Below are 16,183 nucleotides of genomic sequence, written 5' to 3'. Positions count from 1 at the left end.
CAGGCTAGGGGTCTAATTGGAGCTGTAGCCAGCAGCTTACACCACAGTCACAGCAACGCCCATGGGATCCAAGCCATGTCTGCAACCTGCACCACAGCTTATAGTAACAATGGATTTCTAACCCACTGAGGGAGGCCAGAGATCAAACCCGCATTATCATGGATACTAGTCAGGTTCATTACCACTGAGCCACAGTGGGAACTCTTATTTGGCCAACTTTTTCATGGGATGGCTGGGTGGTAAGATTGGGCTTTATTGAGAAAAGGGTCCTGGCTTGGATTTGGTCTTAATTTAGATGTCTAGACACTTCAACAAAAAGCCATGCATTAGACATTAGGGCCCACAGTTTAATTTTATCTTTTACATGCAGGGCTCCCTTTGGTAAATTCATGTGAGAGAAGCAACTGAGACAAAGCAAAGTTTATACATTTATAGGCCTCTACCTAAGAGTTTCTTACCTCACCCCAATCCCTAACAATGCCTCATTCCAACAGTTCTTAACTTGTTATGTGTCATATTTCTTGAAACTAGAATTTTCTCAAGGAAAAAAGGAAGTACACTCATACAGGTGTACAAACACACAGTTTGTAACAGAGTGGAGTTCACAAATTAACTTGTAAGCACACCCATTATAAAGAGTCATAACCAAGCTCATAAAATCATATATTACAATATTTGGACCATTACACTGTTCTTAATTATTTATATGATCATTGCTATTAATCTGTGAAGTCCATGAGGTCAGGGTATCTCAATATCTTATTTATCTTTTTACCCAGAATACCTGAACATTGCCTGGCATATCTTGAACACTTAATAAATGTGTGTTCAAAGAAAGAGTGATTCAATCTTTTAAATTGCTTGACATAGATGATATGAGACAGGTGCCTTATTATCCCACCTATGCATGTTTAATCACCCTATACTTCAAAGATCTTACCTGTGAAGAGGGCATACAAATCTCCTCTTATTTACTAGGGAGTTATGAGCATTGCATCTAATAACAACTACTAACAGGCACTCTATAAATGTCAAGAGGAAAAACTGTGTTGATGAAATAATAACAATTTATATAATTGGGATAAATACATATTCACTTGTCTTCCTGGGCATTTCATGGAAGGGTAAAATAGACAAGGAGGCATTCCAGAATAATCCTATTCCGTCAACAAAGCAAGAACATCATTGTCAGTAATGACAAGTACCATATCCGATCTCTTTTTAAACAGCATTTCCTTCTGCTTGTTCTCCAGATCTTGGGAAATCCACTTAATCCTCCATGTAAAGGCTGAGGACAAATGACATGAATGAGACATGGCATGTCTTCATTTCACTGAGCCATGAGGGTAACTCTGAATAAAGAAAGGCTTGTTACCCCATAATTCCTCTTCTAAGCTTATGAAGATGATGTATTATATAAAAAATGGATCTCATATTTCACACATTTGAGACACTTCCAAAGCCACAGAGTATTTCCTTCATGTACAGTATCTCACAACTGATCTACTGCACTTTGTTAGTATACCATCCAGAATGGGTCTAATGTCAGCCCTAGAAATGGGACAATGGATTCCCAGGAAGACTGGAGTTATGAAACACTAGACCCACATTCTCTGAACCAAGGACAGTTGCATGCACAGGCTGCTCTTTTACCTCCCATCTATCTAGCCTGTGTGGGACTTCTGTGGCATGTCTGTAGCTTCCACTGGTTGCCAATTTTTTCAACTCAAGAAAGTGCAGCCAGGAAATGAAAAGGGTTCCCAGGATGTACCTGCTCTCTGTGCCTACCAAAACACACCTGGGAGCATTAATTTTTTGTTCTCATCAGCTGTGACAGCAAAGCTGCAGCATTAGTTAATTCATAATCAGTGAAGGGTAAGTGTGTTTATAGACTGTATGTTTGGAAGTCAAGGGGAATCTCATACAGCTTTTCACTGAAGTGTCATCATTGATGGGGGATGGGTTTGGGGGAAGAAGTGTTAGGTGTACAGTTGTTCCAGGAGGAAAATGAATGCCTTAGCAGGTCCTGAAAGCAAGTAAGTATCCCAATGTATATCTTTAGACTTCTGTTATAGACACACAATAGTTCCATGATATTCCCTTTTGTAAAATTATATAATCCATATATATCTAAAAGAACAATCCTGAATACATTCATATTGTAGAATATAACAAAAAAATGGAAAAAATTGAATACTTTCACCTGTATAAACCTAGGCAAATTACTTGGTTCTTCTGAAATTTAATTGCCTCATCATTTAAAGTGAAGATGGAAAAGAACTACCTTACAAGACTATTTTGCTTGGCACATAGTAGGCATACAAAAATGCTATGTTCACTTATCTACTGTCAAGTCTAATAAAGTATTCATTTAAAACTAACACCCACTGCCTTCACTTCACAACCATGACTTTCAATAGAGGGTTTGACTTTTATAAATTCACAAACATTTCACATAATTTACATTTCAACAACTGAATCTGAGGTGCAGTGAATGTATTCAATACTGAACACTGCAATCAAGGCAAGACACCTTACTTAAGCTAACAAATGATTACCCTTCACCGCAGACCTATAATTCATCAATTTGTTCCTTACAGAACCAGAAAGGCACAAACTAAAGCAATGGAGGGCATAAGGACACAGCAAACTCTTCTTAGATGCCTCCCAACATCTAGCAGTTATTCTTAGAGAGACATATTTCCTATCTGTCTTCCCTAGCTCAGTAATCATACGTGGATTGGGAAGGGTGGTGCCTGGAACTGTCTCCTACCTACCCAGATTTCCTAATAACTGTTTAAGGCATCGCATGAGTAGGTCTTCCATACCAATTGTGAGAGTCACTGCCTTATCACAATTCTTGAAGATGGCAGAACTTACGCTCTTAGAGTAGGAGAAGGAGAAAGGCAGCATGTGGATAAAAACCAATTCTTGACTTTCTCCACTGATAAGAAAGCCAAAAAGTGGCTTTCAGTGGTAGAAAGAAAAAGTCTAATAATATAATTAGACTTCTTTTAAGGAGATCTTTAGGTAGGTTGTCCAGGCAAATCGGAAAAGAGTCAAGATTTCAAGAATTAAGTTACGATAATTCAGGTTGGAAATCTTGTGGATTTCCTCATCCATGATTAGCTCTTCTTACCTTTAAGCTATTACTTATAGACAAAGTCATATGCTGGGGAGTGAAGAATGAAGAATTCCTAAGCACTCTTTAGAGAAGAGATAATGTACAGGGATATTTTTGCCATGAACACAATATTAAATGTAAGGTACCATTATAGTTTCTTCCTCTGAGTTGCTTATTTTCTATTTCTATCTTGATTGTGTATGTGTATATATATATATATTCAACTGTTTCATCCTTATTTTCCAGTAGAGAAATGTAGAAGGCACTGTTCACCAATTAACTCACTCACTTTCTCAAGTTCCTTCTCCCATGTCACCTCTACATTAGATAGCAGAAAAGCAAAAACATTCATTTCTTTTTTTATCATCCTTTGTAGCTAGGAGTAATATGCATGAGATGTGGAACAAACTATTGATATGGGCAGTGAGATATAGGCAGAGGTCACCTAAGGCTTCTATGAAAGCTTCTGGTTTTCCTAGTGAAAGGGACAGAAGGATGACATGACTCTTTTTTCCTCTTCCTTATTCCTTTTTATCTTGAATTTGAACATCTTGCTGAGACCTAAAGCAGCCAACTTGGGACTGTGAGGCAATAATCATTAGGGAAAGTACAAAAAACGTCAGAAAGGCTTACTGACTAGGACATTATTGAGCTACTGACAACAGATATTAACCACCAATTTATTATGTAAGAAAAATGAACTTCTATTTAAGATATTTAACTCAGATTTTATGTTACTACTGTAAATACATTACTACTCATACACAGGAATTTTGAGTGAATTCTTCCTTGTGTTATGTAAGTAATTTAATTCATTTTCACTCAAAGAATTAATTCTTGCAGAGTAGACCTGTCATTGCTACACAAGACCATTTGCTATCTTTTGCTGGACCTTCTTTTGAAGGCTGTAAGACTATTAATTAGGAAAGAATTCTACAGACTATAGGAAATTACTAATTAGGGATGATATGTTTAAATGTAAGTATCAATAGACAGAAAGTAGGTGGGGGGAAAGAAGGAAATTCCAAGATAAAAAGGAAATAAACAAAAGAGACTGAGAGACAGACAGACAGGAAAACATACATGGAAGAAAGAGCCCAAATGCAAAACTAATGAGAAAGATAAACAGAAAGCAGGACTCTAAAACCGAACGCTTAAATTCCAACCTGGAGATACTGTAAAAAAGACAAGTTAAGGCAACTGTCCTTGACTCTATTACTATGCTAATCCTTTCTTCTCACTTCCAGTCCCTGAAGGGCAGTGCCCACCTGGTGCCTTCCCTCCTCACTTTCTTTCCTCCCCCTGCCTGTGCCCATTCACAGCTCCATACTGCTTGTAGTGACTGATGATTCCTCAGACTAGAAACATGAAGAAGCCATGATAGACTAAGTGTGACAAGAAAAAAGTCAACTGCATCAAAGAAAGGCAAGTCCTGTCTTTCTCACTGAGAGCATCAGGTGAGGACCTTGGGATTTAGCACTTTTCAAATCCTGCTATTGGATGGACAATACGTGAAATGGCTCACTTGGCCTAAGCTGAGAGGAAACAGGGTTTTACATGCAAGTTGTGAGGAACAGAGAGCTTCTTCATTCCCAGTCTTCCTCCAAAGAAAACCAGAATGGAAAACTAACTATCCAATGAAACAAACACACACTCAAACGTATGGGATTATGCATCTCTCAACTAAAACTGCTAAGAGGAAATGATAGAAAATTCAACTTCTGTATTGAAATTAATTGTAACGATTATGTTTGTGTCCTCAATATAAAAGGGCTTGCAGCTTTTTTAATTCGTAGAGTCTCCTTCATTTAAATCTAGTGATAAAAACGATAAACTACAGAAAAATAAAAGCTTTCAATTAATTTTTAATGAAATTATATTTTAGAGGAAAAAAAAGACATAGATAAAGATGATATTCTATGTTTGAGTCTACTACCCACAAACAGATAATTAAAAATATACAAAAACAAGAAACAAAGCATATGGGTAAAAAAAAAGGCAGAAATGTTTTTGTGTTAGAAAGTGTTATATACCACATTTGCTTTATCCCTACCCATTTCTGCTCTTTATTCAAAGTACAAAAATGATTAAGGGAGACACAACATGAAACTCCATAATTCATATAGAATCTTATTCCACAAATTAATATTGCCACCAGAAGAACAGTGTTTAGAAGCCTAATTAATATATTGCTTTTTGGTGGCAGAACAGAAAAATGAGGCACAGCTTACTAAGTTCCTGTTCTTCAATGTGTGAAGCACAGGTTGTACTGCCTGAAACCGTAATATCAGCATATGCTGTTGCCACATCCCATGGGGACTAGGAAAGTAACACGGAAAAAAGAAACCTCAGTAGAAATTGTGTATAAGAGGAAATGAGCAGAATTCATTTACAGAAGTTTTATATAGCTCAGTAGCATATTGTATAGAAAGGGAAATATGCAGTATTTTTTTTTGTTTGTTTGTTTTGTTGTTGTTTTTTTTTTTTTTAAGATACTTAATAGCATTAAGAGAGAGAGAGGAAAGGCATGCTTCCTCCATAGTTGTTAGAACACAGAACGAAAATAACAAAAAAAAAGAATGCAGATTTGAAATTCAGGTTAACTGGGTTTCAGTCCTGGCTACCTTAATATCTGTTACCTGGGCTATAGATTAATAGCCTGAAATTATATGCAGAAATATTAGTATATTCTTGTATTTTCTACGGGAGAGGGGCCACAGCTATGTCAAATCCTTAAGAGCCTACTACCCAGAAAGTGTTAAGAACTATTATTATACAAATTAATTCATCTTTGCTTTGGTTTTCTCATCATTATAATGGGAATACCAACATTTATCCAACCTCAATCATTGTGAAAATTTAAAAAACATCCTGAGGAAAAAAAGTATTTTTTAGAGTTAATGTTATTTTTCCCTAACAACATACACAAAAATAAACTCCAAATGGATTAAAGGTCTAGATATAAGACCAGACACTATCAAACTCCTAGAGGAAAATGTAGGCCAAACACTCTCTGACATAAACGACAGCAACATCTTCTCAGATCCACCTGTCAGAGTATTGACAATAAAACGAAAGATAAACAAATGGGATCTAGAGTTAATGTTATTTAAATATTTTAGTTTTAGCCCTTTCATATATTTATTAGAAAATTACTTCTAATATGATCATAGAGTTTTCCATAAATTTATCAAAACACTGTTCATAACTGTTGCTTTTTCTTGAACCCATTTATGAAATTCTTTGGAATAACATCAGTAAAGAAGGAAATATCTTCATATGTGAGTATATTTGCTGTTCTAAAGTGTCATTATTAAAAGTTAATAAGTCTACTGCCCATTCAATGGTCATAGAACAATTTATAGGAACCTCTTATTTAGATAATATATATCAGCATATGCTATTTACACAGAATGTGACAAATGAAAGCCAAGAAATAAAATCATTTTAATGATACCACTGTGTAAAACAATGCAGCTAGTTAGTCTGACCAAAAGTCATGGTCAAAGGTGATTCTCAGAGTCCTTCAGGCACCACTGAACACTATTGACGTGTTCAAAATCTGATGAGCAAGGCTGTGCTTTTAGTTGCTATGATTTATTAACCATTGATGAGGGACATATTTGACAAAACCCGTCATTAATAGATTTTTGTTTTCCTTTCTGAGACAAAATTTGCTGTAAACATCTCATTAATAGGAATAGAGCAAGGGAGGATAATTAGTTTGTATCATCAATCAAGTTTTCAACTTCTATACCCCAGTCAAGGCTCTCAACCCTCTTTCAGTATTTAATGTACAGGAAAGCAAAAGGAACTCAGTGTTTGTGAAACTTCACAAGTACCAGCTGTAAATCAACTTAACTTGGAACAAACCAACTCTGAGAACTTGCCATGGGCATGAGTAAATTTTTGTGCAAATCCTGTGGTAATTGACTGGAAAGATACCATCTCTACAAAATTTCTAATTACGATCCTATGAAAACATTAATACAAAATAAGAAACCATTTTAGAAAAGAGTAAGCTTTATATCTAATATGAAATTGACACAGTACAGAGCAGCTAATTCATTCTGTGAATGATGGCTATATCATTTGTTTTTAATTTGACACAGGTACTGGCCTACTACAGTTATACAGCAAATGAGGATTCTAAAGATTAAAAACAGCAGAGATGAGAGAGCAGAAGTGGAAGAAACACCTCACACAAGAAATATGCCTTAGCTGCACACAAGAGATCTCAGCTTAGAAAAATAAAATTATAGGAGACAGAGCAAGAGGTTGTGGAACTCACCTCCCCTGACAGACATATCTACATGTGTAACAATTCCCACTTAAAAATAATTGGAAAACAGCAGAAGGACTTCAGTACAATCAAGGATGAAAGAAAGAGTCACACTTAATCAGGGAGGAAGAGAAGAAAGTGATCGGTTTGGAATCTGTGCCCCTGGGAGGGGACTCAGAGGAACAGGGGAGTCACATGGGTAGAAATGTAATCTATTTGAATAGCAAGAGCCACAGAATGGGTGTCCCAGGCCTGGGGTCTGATGCAGGGGACACGGGCCCCCTGACTGGACCTGGGGTTGCCACAATCAGAGAGAAGACTTGACTGTGGGATGCAGAGGTGTGCCAGCGCCTGAGTAGAGCCTGGGTTGGCAGTAGCAGCCATTGTTGACACTTAATTAATGTATCAGAAGCAGCCCAGAGCTCTGATGATGGCTGCTCCACTATGGCTCATCTTCCAACACATGCCAGTATCCTTCAAGGCTGACCTGCCTGCCTTGTGGTATGGCTCCACAGCAAGGCAGGGGCAGCAGAGACTTGGGACACTGATTGGCTGGGAGGGGGAAAAGGGAGACTTGCACCTAAGGCTAAGTCTGAGTGGAGCAAGAGAAACAATTGTGGCCACCTGCACAGGTAGCACATTGGAGATAGCTCAGGTTTCTGTCTTCAGTACTCCCCACTTCTGGAGCAAGAGTCCTAATCTAGGGAGAGTGGAACATGCTTAAGTAGAATAAAATCAGTTTGGTTCTGACCACTAGGGCTTCTGCTTCAGGAACTTGGTATCAGAGCCCATCCCTGGTAGGGCAGTGACAGTCACTGAGTAGAGGGGAAGTATGGCCTCACTCCCAGTTCTACCTCTAGCCCCTCTATGTCCAGTCCCAACCCCTACCAAAGTGACAATTTCCAGTACACCCTGAGGAAAGATATGACTTGCTTCCATATCAAATCCAGCTCCCCGACCAAAGGTATCAGGAACATGCAGTCTGTACAGGGACACTCCCAAATAAGAACCTCCCTGTCAGAACAAAATAGGTCATTGTTTGACCCAAATTCACAGAGGCAGGGAAAGTTAAGCAAAATGAAAAGGAAGAGAAACTGCTCCCAACTGCAAGAGAAAACTCCTGAGAAAATGAAACAATTAATTTACCACATTAAAAAAAAAAAAATTCAACCATTCCTTATCAATAAGTTAGCTGAATTAGGGAAAATAATAGACTTAAATAAGGATGATTTTAATAAGGAAGTAGAAACTAAAAAAAATCATAAATGAAGAATTCAATAGCTGTATTACAAAACACACAAGAAGGAATAAATAGCAGAGTAAATGATACGGAAAAACACATAAGTGCTCTGGAAGATAGAGTAATAAAAATCATACAATCAGCACAGCAAAAATAAAAAAATAAAAAATACAACAAAAAAGTCTAAGATAAGAGGTCTCTGTAATAACATCAAATATATAACAATCTCATTATAGGAGTCCAGAAAAAGAAACTGAGAAAGGGGCTGAAAAAATGCTTGATAAAATTATGGCTGAAAATGCAGCAAACCTAAAGAGGGAAATAGATATCTAGATATAAGAAGCACCAAGGGTCCCAAACAAGGACCTGAACAGTCCAAACCAAGATATATCATAACTGAAATGGCCAGAGTTAAAAATAAAGAGCTAATTCTAAACACAGCAAGAGAGACACAAATAATCATGTAAAAGGAAATCTCCATAAGGTTATCAGCTGATTTTTTTCTGCAGAAGTTTTGCAGGCCAGAAGGAAGTGGTAAGATATATTCAAAGTGTTCAATGGGAAATATCTTCAAACTACAATATTCTACCCAGAAATATCATTTAGCATTGAAGAAGAGATTTAAAATTTCTCAGACAAGAAAAAATTAAGAGTCCATCAATATTAAACTTACTCTAAAAGAAATGTTAAAGGGTCTTCTGTAAGTGGAATCCATTGGAAAAGGAAAAGCCAATGAGGAAATGCAAATATATAATAAGGGTTGAGGACAAACCACTTAAAGAAACCAGTACAAAGATTAAAAGGCAAAAAAAAAAATTGTAAAAGCAACTATAACTGCAATAAACAGACTGTGATATTGTAAAATATCACATCAAAAACATAAAATGTGGAGAGGAGAGTAAAAAATGTGTATCTTTTGGAATGTGTTTGAAATAAGTGATTATCAGTTTAAAGCAAGTATATATATTTAAAGGTCAACATATATGAAGACCATGGTCACCACAAATCAAAAACCTAGAATAGATACACAAAAGCTAAAAAGAAAGGGAACATAAGCATTGTTATTATTATTATTATTAAAGAAGATCATCAAATCACAAGGGAAAATACAATAAAAAGAAATGAATAAAATAGAAATACAAAAACAACTGGAAAACAAGTGTTAAAATGGCATTAAGTTCATGCAAACATATTGATAACTACTTCAAAAATCAATGAACTAAACGTTTCCATCAAAAGACATAGGATGGCTGACTGGATTAAAAACAAGACCCTTCAATGTGTTGCCTACAAAAGACAATTTAGAGCTAAAGAAACACACAGACTCAAAGTGAAGGGATGGAAAAGTATTTCATACAGAGAGAAAAGCATAATAAGGTGGGTGTAGCAATACTCATATTGAAAAACAGAATTTAGTCTTTAACAAAAGACAAAGAAGGCTATTATATAATGATAAAGTCACAAAACAAGACTCAAAAGCTTATGAAGACAAATTATATCAAGAATCTTTTCCAACCATAACAGTATGAAACTATAAATCAATTATATAAAGACAAATGGACTAGGAGTTTGGCATTAGTAGATGCAAGCTATTACATTTAGAATGGATAGGCAATGAGATCCTATTGTAGAGCACAGGGAATTATATCCAATCTCTTGTTATATCCAATCTCTTGGGATAGAACATGAGGGAGGATAGTAAGAGAAAAGGAACATAAATATGTGCATGAATAGGTCATTTTGCTGTACAGCAGAAATGAGCATAACATTGTAAACCAACTATACTTTAACATTAAAGAAAAATGACATTGTAAACCAACTATACTTTAATATTAAAGAAAAATGACATTGTAAATCAACTATACTTTAATATTAAAGAAAAATGGGAAAGGAACAAACACAGAGACTAAATAACATGCTACTAAAAAAAACAATGGGTCAAAGGTAAAATCAAGAAAAAATTTAGAAAATACCTCGAATGAAGCAAATTCCCTAACACATCACTCCAAATTTATGGGATGCTGCAAGAGCATGCAGTTCCAAGAGGGAAGTTTATAGTAATATAGGCCTTCTTCAATAAATAAGCAAATGAAAATCTTCTACCATTTAAATGAAAGAGAAAAAGAAGAAAAACAAACCAAGCCCTAAGTCTTTAGAAGGAAACAATACAGGTCAGAGAGGAAATATTAAAATAGAGATTAAAATAATAGAGAAGATAAATGAGATCAAGCAATATTATTTTGAAAGAATGTAATAACTGATAAACCTTTAGTCAGGCTCATCAAGAAGAAAAGAGAGAGAATAAAATATTTTTATAAAAGAGAGAAGTAACAACCAATACCACACAAATTAAAAAAAAAAATAAGAGAATACTATGAACAATAATATGTCAACAAACTGGACAGCCTAGAAGATGGAAAAATTTCTAGAAATGTACAATCTGCCAAGACTGAATCAAGAAGAAACAAACAATATTAACTGACTGATCACTAGCAATGAAATTAAATTTGTAATTTAAAAATTCCCAGCAAACAAAAGCCCAGGACTGAACAGCTTCATAGGAAAATTCTACCAAACATAAAATAAAGACCTTATAAGAATCCTTCTTAAACTATTCCAAATATTGAAGAGGATGAAAGATTCTCAAATTCATTCTACAAGGCCACCACACCCTGATACTAAAGCCAGGCCAAGATACTACAAAAAAGAAAATTACAAGCCAAGCTCTGATGAATGCAGATGCAAACATACTCAAAAAATATTAGCAAACCAAACCCAACAATATATAAAAAGGATTTATTCCAGGGACCCAAAGATTCTTCAATAATCACAAATTAATGCAATATACTACATTAACAAAAGGGAGAATAAAAATCGCATGGTTATTTCAACAGATGCAGAATAAGCATTTGACAAAAGCCAGCATCGATTAAACTCTCATCAAAGTAGGTATAGCGGGAATATGTCTCAATATAATAAAAGTTAATTATGACAAATGCATAGTCAACATCATACTCAAAGGTAAAAAGATGAAAGCCTCACCACTTCTATTTAACATAGATGAGAGTTCAAGACACAGAAATCAGACAAGAAAAAGTAATAAATACATCCAGATTGGAAGGGAAGAAGTAAAACTATCACTATTTTCAGATGACATGTTACAGTATAGAGAAAACCCTAAAGTCTCCACCCCAAAACTATTAGAATAAATGAATTTGGCAAATCTGTGGGATATAATATTAATATACAAAAATCTGTTGCTTTTCTATACACTAATGATGAACTGTCAGAAAGAGAAATAAAAAATTCCATTTAAAATTCCATGAAAAAGAATCAAATACCCATAAATAAACTTAAACAAGGAGGTAAAAGACCTGTACTCTGTAAACTATAAAACAATGATAAAGGAAATTGAAGGTAGTACAAAGGAATGGAAAGATATAGTTCACTCTTAGAAGAATTAATGTTATTAAAATGGCCACACTTGTAAAAGCCACTTATATATTTTATGCAATTCCTATTAAAATGTCCATGACATTTTTTATGTAACTAGAACAAATAATTCTAAAATTCATATGGAACCTCAAAAGACCCCAAATTTGCCAAATGAAACTTGAGATAAAAAAATAAAGCTGGAGCTCCCACCCTCCCAGACTTCAAGCAATCCTACAAAACTACAGTCATCAAAACCATATGATACTGGAACAATAAACAACAAAAAGATACACAGATCAATGGAATAGAACAAATAACTCAGAAATAAACTCGTACGTCTGTGATCATTTAATTCACAAAAAAGGAGGCAAGAATATGCAATGGAGAAAGGCAATCTCTTCAATTAGTGGTGGTGGAGAAACTGGAAAGTTACATGAAAAAAATATTATTATTTTGCATAACTTAATAGAGTATAATCTATAAAAATAATAAATCAATATACTGTATACCTGTGGAGTTCCCGTCATGGCGCAGTGGTTAACGAATCCGACTAGGAGCCATGTGGTTGCGGGTTCGGTCCCTGGCCTTGCTCAGTGGGTTAAGGATCCAGCGTTGCCGTGAGCTGTGGTGTAGGTTGCAGACACGGCTTGGATCCCGCATTGCTGTGGCTCTGGTGTAGGCCAGTGGCTACAGCTCTGATTAGACCCCCTAGCCTGGGAACCTCCATATGCTGCGAGAACAGCCCAAGAAATGGCAAAAAGACAAAAAAAAAAAAAAAAAAAAAAAAGACACACACACACACCCTATACCTGAAACAAATATAATATTGTCAATCAATGGTATTTCAACAAAAAGTACATAAAAAATAAAAATAATAAAAGAGAAAGGAAAATAAATTCATGTATTGTCAAGATCTGTCTTATATCACACTATAGACAAGTGTTTGTTAATTAAAGGATAACTTATTGGAGTTTCCTGGTAGCTCAGCAGGCTGCATATCTGGCATTGTCACTGCTGTGGCTCAGGTCACTGCTGTGGTGCAGGTTCGATGCTTGGCTCTAGAACATCTGCATGCCATGAGCATGGCCAAAGAAAGATAAAAATGAAGGACAAGCTATTGTAACACAATGTAAAGCAAAAAAAAAAAAAAAAAAAAAAAAAAGATATTAAGCTATTCTGACCAAATGAAGGAAGTCTTTAGGGAGGATTATAATTCTCAAATTAGCAAGGATAAAGAGGCTGCCCCTCTCACTTTTATGTAACATGTTTGGGAATATGTAATGGTGCATAATATTGTTGGGAATTTTCCCTAAAGATAGTTGAAAAACCTGGAAATCATATCACCATTTGAAATCAGAGGATGTTTTCCCAAGCAGCTGTGAAGCCTTCATTTCTACCAATGTGTCATGCAACATCACTCACACCAGCTGCCTGAAGGACATGTATAGTGCCTGGGTCTTAGCTTTGCAAGGTAACTTTAAAGGTATGGGCAGCACTGAGTTAGATTGCTCAGAGATTGATTCAAGACTCCTTTGTCTAAGGTAAAAAATGTACATGCAGCTGAAGCAGCTACAGACTGTTTGAAAGGAAATGCTATGACCAGGTGTACATCTGATCAGTTCTTTGGCTTTGTTCAACAATTTGGGGACTTTGCCATCGTTTTTACTTAACATGATTAAATTCAGATTCTACCTTAGAAAAAAATTTTTCTTAATGTATATCTTTTTTGGAAGTCTAAGGCATTATTTACCATGTGCTCTATCAAGTTCTGATAATAACCAAACTCACAACTTGGGTCTGTGCTTCCAAAGAGACATCCCACTTAGGAAAAAAAGAGCTCAAAACAGAAAGGTCTCATTCACACAGTTGGACAAGTACTTGAATGAAGAGTTCAAGAGTAAGACTTCCTACTAAAGAGAGATTTGAAGCAAAATGAAGCTCAGAATTGAATACCATGATGTCATCTCATGGCCAAGGATTACAGTTGAAAAAATCAAGCCTCTAAAAAGTTAAAACATAATCACCTTCAACTTCAATAGCCAAGACTGGTTTAGCAGGTATTTAGACTCCATGATCTCAAACCCAAACATGCTACCCACCAACATCCAAGAAACTATTAAGTTTCAAGCCCTTAGGGAAATTGAAATTTCATTTACTGTTAAAGAAAAAAAAATGGAATAATACTAATAATACAAATAGCAAGACCTACTATTGAATTGGATGTAACTGAATATTAAAATGAAGAACAAACAATCCCCATTCCAAGTTTTGTCAGGAATGACATATGATGAACAAGCACCTGGCTCAACTTTCAATGAAAAATAACAGACCTGCATCCTAGTGCCATCTAAAATTGGAAGAAAACCTTTTCCAGGGTCTGGAACAATATTAAGAGAAAGGGATGGAAGCTTACCCACATTCTGCATTAAAACTATCTTCATACTTGAAAAGAAGAGAAAAAATTAATTTATTACTCCTTTATTTGCCTACTTACTGGCTTAGAGATCCAAGCTCTTTGACAAATAGAAAACTAGGCAACCATCCCCTTAAGTATGGCACAAATTCATTCTTTCTTTAAGACAGAGTACTGGCTGATTAAAAGTGTTTTAATTAGGTTTACCACTTTTTTCTAATTTCAGAAAAAAAGATTTCAGAGCACTTAAGAAAAACAATATTTGTTAATTTGTATTTTCTTTTTATATATGCATACACACATTTTTTAAGAGTTAAAAAATAGCCAGAGGCTATAAATTAAATCAGTGATGAAACATCGAGATAACTGATAAATGTTCTTAAGCCTAATCCTCTAAATATCAAATACATGAAAATTAAAATCATGAGGAATATTTTAATAAAAATTTTAAAAAGACATCTGTTTATATAATATGGCCCATGTATTTAAGAATATATGTGCATAATTGAAGAAAATGCACAGAAAGACATAAAAAGACTTGCAGTTATCTGTTTTTGAGATTGTGGGGATTATTAATAATTCTTCCTACTTCCCTGTTTTCTAAGTATTAATATATATACTTAAATAATTTGACTCAAATATGCAGTCTGAGTTTTAAAGAAATTTCCAAACAATGGAAGCACTTAAGCAAAGGTGATAGGTAGGGCTGTGCCTGATGTAAATGAGGAGAATGTTGCTGCAGCAAAGGGTATATGTGATGGGGAGGAGTTGGAAATGTCACTGGACAGCTAAAGCATGACCATCTTTTAGAAAACCTGGGAAATCAGAATGAGTGATATTCTTGAATCAAATATCAAATTTGAAAACATTGCTGAATGCAAAGCTCCCTTTGGATTAATATATAGCAGAACAGCATATGGACCAGATGCAATAAGGAAATGAAGGTATAGAAAAGTTATTAATTCAATCTTCTAAATGCTTCTGGGAATGAACTGATAATCAGAAACATTCTGAATTCTTCCCCTTAACAAAAGACATTATCAGAGAATCTGCACAAATTCCCAAAGGAGAGTTCTGGAGAGATTTAATCAGGAAGATCAAGATGGTGTTGAAAGGGTGTCATCCACAACAGAGATTTAGGTTTTTCCTCTAATTTACCTTCTTTTTGCATAATATCTGAGAATCGGAGTTCTTCTCCATTCTGAATGCTATTCCAATTATTTCTGATCCAGCCTGTTTCCCAACATGATGGACATGCTTCTTTCTACTTGAGACACATTTCCAGTTTTTTACCTCCAGCTGTCTAGAACTGGAATACCTATGACCTCATCTCAATTAGTCTGCAGATTTCAGACACATCTGATTTCAGGCTTGGTTCACTCTTCAGTAATTAAATGACTTCAAATACATTACTTAGTCTCAGTTTCTTTATAAGTAAAATAAAAATAATGCTCCTAATTTTGACAGGTAATCATGAGGACTAAACTAAATGAGCCTATGGGATGTATCTAAAACATACTAGAGGTATGTGTTATTATTATTCCCTTCATCTCTTATTTCATCTTCTGGTATCAGAATGTGGGAGTTTCTAACAAAGGCAAGAGAAACATAGATATAGTAGGTACAATTGGGGACCAAAGTTTTCCCTGTTGCTATTGTTGTTTTTTGTCTGTCTGTAATGGTTATGAT

The sequence above is a fragment of the Sus scrofa genome, chromosome 13 (assembly GCF_000003025.6).
Source record: "Sus scrofa isolate TJ Tabasco breed Duroc chromosome 13, Sscrofa11.1, whole genome shotgun sequence".
NCBI classification, from domain to species: Eukaryota; Metazoa; Chordata; class Mammalia; order Artiodactyla; family Suidae; genus Sus; species Sus scrofa.
The sequence above is the reverse complement of the archived record's forward strand: the minus strand, read 5'-3'. Positions refer to the sequence as shown.